Source organism: Pteropus vampyrus, unplaced genomic scaffold (assembly GCF_000151845.1).
Source record: "Pteropus vampyrus isolate Shadow unplaced genomic scaffold, Pvam_2.0 Scaffold844, whole genome shotgun sequence".
Taxonomy (NCBI): domain Eukaryota; kingdom Metazoa; phylum Chordata; class Mammalia; order Chiroptera; family Pteropodidae; genus Pteropus; species Pteropus vampyrus.
This window is the reverse complement of record NW_011889625.1, coordinates 1-7,767: the sequence shown is the minus strand read 5'-3', so window position 1 is coordinate 7,767 and position 7,767 is coordinate 1. Positions and strand designations below refer to the sequence as shown.

The window sequence follows — 7,767 nt, the reverse complement described above, 5'->3', positions numbered from 1 at the left end:
AGATGCAGCCCTAGCCGAAAACCGGACTGCAACCTGAAGAGAGGCCTGAGCCAGGAGCACGCAAGTAAACCTCTCCCAGATTCCTGACCCTGGGAAACTATGGGAGAAAATACACATCTTTGTTGTTTTGAGCTGCTAACTTTTGGGGAATTCATTATGCTACCATACATGACTAATACAGTGTCTAAAGAGAGAATAAATTATTGGACTTTAATTTTGATTTGCTCTAAATTAAGCATGAGCTATTAACATATCATCATTTGGTTTTAAGATATAGGAATTTCCATGGCTATGCGGACAGAATGTATGTTATTACCATTCACAGCAATCTGTTTATTTGAACTTTGATTTCCAACCATGACTCAATTATACATAAAAAAAGAACCCGGCTGTACTAGGCAGATTCGAAGATGGCTTGCAATATCCAATCATTGGTTATTCACCTTCTCCTAGACAGTTAATCAAACACGAATCCAGGTACTATTGTGAAGGGATTTTGTGTATGTAATTAAGGCCGAATCAGTTGACTTTGAAATGAGAAAAATCCTGGGTAATCCTGACCTAATGATGTGAACCCTTAATAGGACTAGGTTTTTCCTGAACAAAGAAATCAGAAGAGTGAGTGAGATTCAGTGTGAAGGATGGTTTGAAAATGGAGGGGGCCACATGGCAAGAAATGCTGGTGGCCACAGGAGCTGGGAGCAGCATCCTACTGACATCAAGCAAGGGAGTGGGGATCTCGGTCCTATAACTACCAGAAACTGAATTCTGCCAACAGTTCTGTATGTATTTAGAGGAGGACCTCAAGCTTTAGTTGCAAACACAGCCTTGTGAAATGCGGAATAGAACCCCTCTGCACCACGTCTGGACTTTTGACCTACAGAACTGTGAGAACATAAAGGGTGTTTTTTAAAAGCCACTGTGTTTATGGTTTTATGCAGCAACACAAAACTAATATACAACTGTGCAACAGATAAGCACAGAGCATCTTCTCTACTGGAATACATTTATGTGCACTAGTTATATGAAATAAAATCTTTCTCAATTTTTGTTTATGTATTCCTCGTTGTGTAGTTTTTATGTGATGCAATTAAACTCTAATACAGTCAGATTTGTTATTTGCTCATTCAACAATAATTAGTCTAGTGCTCACTATGTACCATACATGGGTCTACATGCTGGGGATACAGCTTTCATCCAAACAACCCAAAGCTCCTGTGCTCATACGCCTTACATTCTAGAGGCTTCCCAAGAGTGAGATGGAGCCATTGGAGCTTTTTTAGTGAAGGAATGACACAACCTGACACACGTTATTAGGATCTCTGATCTCTGTGGGGAGACTAATGGGGAGGGAGATGGAACGGAGGGGGTGGCACTAGTGCCACAATTCAGGAGACAAAGGAGAGAAGAGGGCCTGAGGGGTGAGAGAGACAGAGAAGAGCTGGAGAAGCAGGGGGCAAGGAAAAGAAGCAGAGGCAAAAAATTCTACAGCAGTGGAATCTCAGATTTAAATCCGTTGTTATACAGATTTTTAATAAATATATGTCTACAGGGCTAAGCAGGATGTTCTCTGCATCTAGTATTTACTACTATTTTTTTAACTTAAAAAAATTAAGTTTATTGGGGGTAACATTTGTTAATACAATTATATAATTTCAGGTGTGCATTATAATTTGACATCTGTATATTCTATTGTGTGTTTACCAACCAAAGTCCAGTTTCCTTCAGCTACCATATAGTTGATCCCCTTTACCCATTGCTCCCTCTCCCTACCCCCAGTATTTACTACTTTTTATGGGACTGCCTAAAGACCAATTGTCTCTTTATGTCAATCAGGGTGAAGAAATAATACCAAGTGCCCTGATAAAATATGCAGGAGCATTGGTGAAGAGCATCTGGACTGCATCAAATATTTGCAATTTGAGGTGATTGAAGTTTGTACATTCTGGTTGAAATATACTGTATTAATAATATTTTCTGTATTCTTGATGCTCTGGCATTTGTGTCCTTGATAACTGGGGAGAGACCGTCCCTCCCAGGGCTAGCCAATTCTTAGAAACAGCAAAGGGCTTGCCCAGGAGCATGCCTTTCCTTTGCAAACTAAACAATCCAGGGCTCGTATTCTGAATGACTTCTTCTCTCAGGCTCCTACACTCCAGCAGGCAATATTCCTCTGCACTAATTAGCCAGGGCAGATACCAGACAGCTAGAGACAACTCCCATCACCCAGAGCCAGCCGATCACATTATTCAGACTAGTCAATCCTAAAATGTTTTTCTAGCCTCACCTTTATAGAGGGAAACACAATAAAGACTCTGAGCCATGCTTTCTTCCTCTCCTTCTGCCTGAGAAAATTTGGTGCTTCTCCACGTGGCCCTGTGTGGTGCGTCACCCACTTCTTCTCAGGCAATGTAAGTGATAAAAAAACTTCTTTCAATGGCAATAGCTTCTCCTCACGTCACTCAGTCACTTTTACAAATAAAGGCCCAGGCACAGATAATACCCAGTAACAAAACTGCTTCAATGTATTGAGGATATATATATCTCGGATTCACACAGAAAAACTTGGGGCTACAAAATAAAGTTTTAAAATACAAAAACCTGGAGCCACAGTTTGGGAAAGTGAAAATTAGCTTTGTTTGCTTATTGCAGGGCTGTTCAGACACATTTATATATGAAGGGTAAAATTATTACTTTTAGAGATTCCTGATGTTCAGGGTTATCAAGATTGGGTTACCCAACTGTGGTTAATAAACGAGAAGGAAACTGGTCCCTACGGGAATCTCTAGTGGTGACAGCAGGCACAACAGTCCCAGGTTTTATCGTTTCTTCACCAACTTTTTCAATGGCAGCTTCATATTGGCATCATATTCCCTGAGAATGCGTATTCTTCTAGAAGAGTCCAGAGGGAGAGTTAAGGTGTAGCAGTACAGTTCAGGTAGAGAATCCAGGAGGAGAAGGGGAGAAGGGGCCCAGCCTTGGGGTCTCTCCCTGGTTTCCTCAGACAGGCCCTGCACCAAGACTCAGGCAGTGTGACAAAGAGCTCTCCATGTAGGAGGAGGGATCAGGGCAAAGCCCTAGGTCCCTGAGCATGGCTCTCAGGGTCTCAGTCTTGAAGGCGGTGCCTGGGGTGGGCAACCAAAAATTGGAGATTTCCTCATTGTCCCCAGAGTTTCACTTCCCTCTCAGATCCTTTCTGGACACAAATGATGCCGCACTGCATCTTAGTCCCATTGGTTTCTAGAGATGCCAATCAGCGTCACCGCTGTTGAGGGTTATAAAGTCTTCACTAACCAGCACAACTTATTCACTGTCATGGTTGCTGCTTTCCAGGGCCCTGGCCCTGACCGAGACCTGGGCGGGTGAGTGCGGGGTCGGAAGGGAACGACCTTTGGGAAGTAGGAGAGAGGGTACCGCCGGGTAAAGGCGCAGGATCCGGAAGGCAGGCGCGTCTCCTAGGTCCCGGGCCCAGACTCCAGACCCCCCACCTCGGCCCCGCTTCCTCCCCTCCCCTCACGCGCTTCTCTGTCCCGCCGCCCTGTTCCGTCTCTCGAGCCTCATCGCCCCCGTCCCCTTTCTGGTCCAACAACCTCGGACCCGGGACTCATGCCGGGAGAAGGGTCGCCTGGGTCTCAGACCCTTCTCGCCCCCAAGGCTCCAATCCCTGAGGTATTTCCACTCCGCCTGGTCCCGGCCGGGTCGCGGGGAGGCCACTACATCTCCCTCGGCTTCGCGGACGACACACAGTTCCTACGGTTCAACAGCGACACCGCGCGTCCGAGGGTGGAGCCGCGGGCGCCGTGGGCGGAACTGGAGGAGCCACAGTTTTGGGAAGCTCAGACCGCGATCGCCAAGGTCCATGCACCGACTTCCCGATCGAACCTGCAGATGGCCCGTGGCTACTACAACCAGAGCGAGTCCGGTGAGCAATGCGGGCCCGGGTCGCAGGTGATGACCCGCATCCCCCTGGACGAGCTGGAGTCTCTCCGACTTTCTGGGTCCGAGATTCACGCGGAGGTCAGCAGGAGCCCGCCGGGATTTACTCGAAATTTGTTTTCAATGTAGGCGGAACCGGGCTCTGACCAATCACCGCGGGCCAGTCTCGCTCAGGTGTTAGACTACGTAGACGGGGCTGACAGCGGGGGCGGGGCCAGGATCTCACACCTGCCAGTGGACTTCCGGACGCGCTGTGGAGCAGGATGCGGGCGTCCTCCGCGGTTATGAGCTGTTCGTCTCCGACGGCGCCGATTACACCAACCTGAACGTGGACCCGCGCTCCTGGACGGCCGCGGACGAGGTGGCTCAGATAACCCGGCGCAAGTGGGAAACCACGAGATTAGCCAGGCGCTACCAGGCATACCTGGAGAGGAAGCATGGAGAGTGGCTCCGCAGGTATCTAGAGAACGGGAAGGAGATGCTGCAACGCGCAGGTACCAGGGACTGCGGGGGCACCTCTTCGACTCCCCTCAGGCTGCGGTTCTACCTCCAGCTGGACCAACCAAAAGGGGAGAAAAATGGGATTGACACCAGAATTCTCTCCGCCCTCCCATTGGATCCTGAGGATGAGGATTCCGGTTGGGTTTCCAGGTCCTGTACCTTGAGTGAGACACTCAAAGGTCCCATCGTTTTCTCAGGACATTTAAGGAATCCAGTCTCTGGCGATGGAATGAGAGCTCTCTGCAATAATTTAATAGATTTTTTTGGATCCTGGTAGTAGCCTTGGGCAGCACCAGGTGACTTACACTCTCAGGCCTTGTTCTCTGTTCCATACCCCACTTTATTGGAGGTCTGACTCTAGGTTTTTGAGTCACTCCACCTCCAGAGCAGAAGTCTCTGTTGTCCCACTCATAGACCTGGAGCCTCCTACTGTAGAGTGTCTTACCCTGATTCTAGTCAGGTCCTGGAGTCCAAGTTGGAGTCTTGAGTTTTACATTCCTCTGCCGACCCCCCAACTGTTCTCTTCATTCTCACGATGGCTACATGAGTGCTGCTTCCGTGGCGTGTGGAAGGTAATGCAAAGTGCCTAAGTTTCCTCACCCTTCTCAGATTTCCCGAAAACGCACGTGACCCACACCCCATCTCTGACAGTGAGGTCACCCTGAGGTGCTGGGCCCTGGGATTCTACCCTGTGGAGATCACCCTGACCTGGCAGTGTGACGGGGAGGACGAGACCCAGGACATGGAGCTCGTGGAGACCAGGCCTGCAGGGGACAGAACCTTCCAGAAGTGGGCGGCAGTGGTGGTGCCTTCCGGAGAGGAGCAGAGATACACGTGCCACGTGCAGCACGAGGGGCTGCCCTAGCCCCTCAACCTGAGATGGGATACAGAGCCTCTTCTCAGGGGAAGCAGGAGCCTTTTGAAGACTTCAACAGGGTTGGGCACAGAGCCTCTTCTCAGGAGAAGCAGGAGCCTTTTGAAGACTTCAACAGGGTTGGGGCTGAGGCTTAGGGTCAAGGCCTTCACCTTTACTTCTCTTCCCAGAACTGCCACCTCTGGCCACCATCCCCATTATGGGCATTGTTGCTGTCCTGGTTCTCTTTGGAGCTGTGGTAACTGGAACTGTGACTGGAGGAGGAAGTGCTCAGGTAGGGAAGGGGTGGGGTCTGAGTTTTCTTGCATCCTTATACCACAAATACAATAAAGACTACATCCTAGAGAGAGAGGCATACTAGAAGTAATATACATAGGCCAAGCAGCTCCACTACCAGGTAGTGGCTGCATGTGCTAGGGAGGATCACCAGGTGGCGAAGGGGTCCGCTCCTAGTGTAGCAACACGTGAAGTTTCCATGGCTAAGGCCACAAGGGCTTGAGTAACATCATGGAAGTTGTCAGGAATATACACACAACACTCAGTATGCATAACGGCACAAATTCCCCCCTTGCACTGCTGTAAGCATATTCAATGCCATATGGTGTTGGAGTACCACCTTCCTCATCTGAGATACCTCATCACTGAGGAGGGAGATGGCCTGTTAAATAGAATTTAGAGCTGTGGCCGTACAATTAGCAAGGTCATCAACGGATGCCAGTGTGTAAGAATGGTACCCCCGGGGGCACAAACTGCAAGGGGATAGGACCACCAATCAGTGCGTTTTACTCAATGCCAGTCCTTAAAGGTGTCCCAATTATGGGGGTGTCAGGCAGAGTGTCAAGCACTCATCCAGGAATGTAGGGATGTCCCCACGTACATTGGCCAGTGCAGTGGTAGGGCAGATATGGCCATCCGTGTACCCCACTGGCCCAAAGTGTCCCCCAAGGGACTGGGAAGACTCCAGTGGAGAATGAGGCCTTTTGTTTGCCCCATCTGTCCTGATGTTTTTACAGAAGGGCTTGGGTAACCACCCTATGGTGTGCTGTGTAGCATTTCCCATCCCATTCTGCCTCTCGATGCACAGAGGCAGGCTGGTGGACCTTTACTTGGAGAGCCATCAGCCATCCCACACCGTCCCAAACAGTGTAACTCAATCAGGGGTGGGAGAGGTTCATCCGCTCCCGAACCAGGGCTTATGCATGCTTTTGCATGGAGTGGAACATTGCATCCATGCTGCCCAGGTGCAAAACCAGTCCCAGGTGGAGGTGTTGGCTGGATCTATCCGCCAAGGGAAGCTAGTCGACGCCGTTGTTGCAAATTCGGTGTACACCCAACATGCTGAGTGGTTGCTTGTAGCTGCCATCATACTGGTCCATTGCAGAATTGTGTTACCTGCAGCAAGACTAAGGATGATATGACAAGTGTTTAAGGGGTACTAAAAGTGGTAGGTCCTGCCCATCTGGGAGGACGCATGCTGCTGTCCAGTCCTGGGTTAAAAGGGTAACAGTAACAGGGGCCTGTCCTGGATGGATACACCACGCTTGGTATGGTACTGGCCCCCAGGCATCCAGGGAGGTTGCCTATAGTGGGGGAGTGCACACTTGCTAAAGGGAGGCAATATACGTGCCCTTCACAATTGTGTATGCAGCTGGGTTATGACAAATAAGGCACAAGGGCCAAGAGGCGGTGACCTCTGGACATAAGGTCAAGTCTTTGTCGAGACCCTCCCCCCAGGGAGCCACCAAAGAACACCATCAAGGTCCGATCTGTGCTGTCCAAGGCCAGTGCAGAGTTGTTTTCCCCAGGGGTATGTCCTAGGGGGCTGGTAAGAGCAGGCTGTTGTGGTGGCCCACTCTGGGGTGTATGGTAGAATCTGTGGTCTGGATCTGTAGGTGTACTGGAGCAGCCCAGGGCCTCCTGAGGAAACTAAGAGGTGATCCCAGTTGAGCTTGAGTTCATAACCCAAAGGGAATCATCTAGGTGGGTAGACCAACCTGCCCAGGAGTGGGCATCAGTTTTTAAGGATTGGTTCAGAGAGCTGTTGCAATGTTCAATAAGTCCCACATCCATAGGGCTGTAGGGCAGATGGAAGCACCAGTCAATGCCCATGTCATCTGCCCATTGTTGCACTTAGCGTCCAGTGAAATGAATTCCTTGGTCACTTTCAATCACTTCTGGAAGCACATAGAAAGCACACAATGTTTTAGACCACAAACGATAGCTTATTGGTTGGCCATCTTGGAGGAGTATGCCTGTATTATTCCCATTGTTGTGTACATGCAAGTAAGGGCATACTGGGCTCCTTCTGACATAGGTAATGGTCTGATGTAGTCTATTTGCCACCAAGTCAGAGGAGGGTCTCCCCTCCGGAGGCCTCCAGCCATTTGGGGCAGCTGACAAGGCTGCCTTTCAGCACAGATGGGACATCTGGCAGGCCCTGACAACATCAGCATAGT

At 49.7% G+C, this 7,767-nt stretch overlaps 1 pseudogene; it reads left to right on the top strand.

The window, feature by feature from the left end:
- The first annotated feature begins 3,091 nt into the window (after positions 1-3,091).
- LOC105309765 lies at positions 3,092-5,585 on the top strand (annotated as a pseudogene).
- The last annotated feature ends 2,182 nt before the right edge of the window (positions 5,586-7,767 follow it).